General features: G+C 36.3%; 1 pseudogene; it reads right to left on the bottom strand.

Annotated features, from left to right (window-relative positions):
- Positions 1–373: 373 nt before the first annotated feature.
- Positions 374–898, bottom strand: LOC114024390 (annotated as a pseudogene).
- Between the last annotated feature and the right edge of the window lie 747 nt (positions 899–1,645).

Here is a 1,645-nt window from a genome sequence, read left to right as displayed (position 1 = left end):
TAGGTGGTCAGTCTCCAGTCATAAGATTTGTTTGTAAAAATCAAGATAAGAAGGGATTAGATGGCAATAAAATCATTTTCTAAGTCACATTTTCAGAAATTGAAAAGTATTTTGGGGGTGTAGGTGGGAAGAGATATTTTGGTCTTCAGTCTATTACTCATAAAATTAATGTAACTCGGAAATTATTTTATGGCATGGCTTGCTGGAAAGAGGGAAATGTAGAGCAAAATTTAGATGGTGTAGAAACAAAAATATCAAGAAATTTTCATTTTAAGAAACTGTTAAAAGCCATAATTAGCTTCTGATTAGATTAAAACTAAAAATCTTAGGACGACTTCCACCGCATTTTTCTCTTTTTTTTTTTATTTTAGCTCTATAACATCCTTTCAATTTCCTCTGTAGAAGGTATGTGTGTTTCATGAAGAAGACTATTAAATGTTGGGTAGAACTCTCCTCTGTGTTTTTCTCTCAGTTTTTTGCTAAGTTTCCATATCAGGTTTGTTCTGCCTGCTCAACTGATGATCCTGTTGTAAGTGAGCAGCTGTATACTCTGAAAAGTCTAGATCTGGATTCTTTCTTTTTATCTTCCTCTCCGATCTTTCTGCTTCAACAGTACTCACTTCCAGTAGCTTCACTCATTCATTGTCCCTCCCCTTGCAGTACATTCCTTTTTTTTTCTTTTCTTCAACTTGCAATTCCTATTCCAAACAAGTCTTTTTACCTTTACAGTTTGGAGGCAGCTTAAGCCCTAGTATCTTCCTCCATAACTTCCTGATGATTTAATTTTCCTGCTTCATTTTTTTTTTCTGTGCAGCTCCTGAAACTTCCTCCATCCTTCTTCTCCCTTCCCAGCAGCCCACAGGGGTTGCTTCAACTCTTTTTCCTCCTACTCCTCCATGGTCTAGGTGTGGCCTCCTCAGCCTCCACTTCAGAAGTCTTAGCGAGAGACTCCTCCTTGCTGACTTCTGGAAACATACACAGACACACACACACACACACACATGTACACACACATGTCTGCAGAGGAAAAGAGAGATTCAGATTTGCAGGTTCACGTACAATTTTTTTTTCTGTTCTGCTACATTATGGAAATGCTTGCTTTGTTTCTTAAGTTCACAATAAAATAAATTTTAAAACAACACAATGAAAGGAAATTCTACAAAATCTGTTATACCAATCTTTTGTCTCTGACACATTTCCTGGGATGGGTGCCTGCCCCCTTCTTGAGACTGCCTTGATGTATATCTGTACCCAGTGGTTCTCCCCTCTGAAACAATTCTAATTATGCATTTTCAATCTTCTTTCTTCCATTCAGTTTTCATTTCCTGGCATGACATATGAGAGTGGCAATTCAAAGCTTTCATTAAAAAAAAAACCACACAAAGAAAAATTTAAATACTTAAATTATATTACTATATACTTATTCAAGCTAGTATTTTATAGTGCTTTAAGGTTTGAAAAGCATTTTTAATGTGCCATCTCATTTGATTCTCAGAAGAATCCAATGAAGGAGTTACTATTATCCCCATTTTACAGAAAGGAAACAGGCTGAGAGTAATTAAATGATTTGATCAGGGTTACATAGCGAGAAGGGTCTGAGGTAACACTTGAATTGAGGCATTTTTCACTACTCTATCTCTGAGAC

The sequence above is a fragment of the Vombatus ursinus genome, unplaced genomic scaffold (assembly GCF_900497805.2).
Source record: "Vombatus ursinus unplaced genomic scaffold, bare-nosed wombat genome assembly UNPS02014821.1, whole genome shotgun sequence".
NCBI lineage: Eukaryota > Metazoa > Chordata > Mammalia > Diprotodontia > Vombatidae > Vombatus > Vombatus ursinus.
This window is presented reverse-complemented; position numbering and strand designations above follow the sequence as displayed.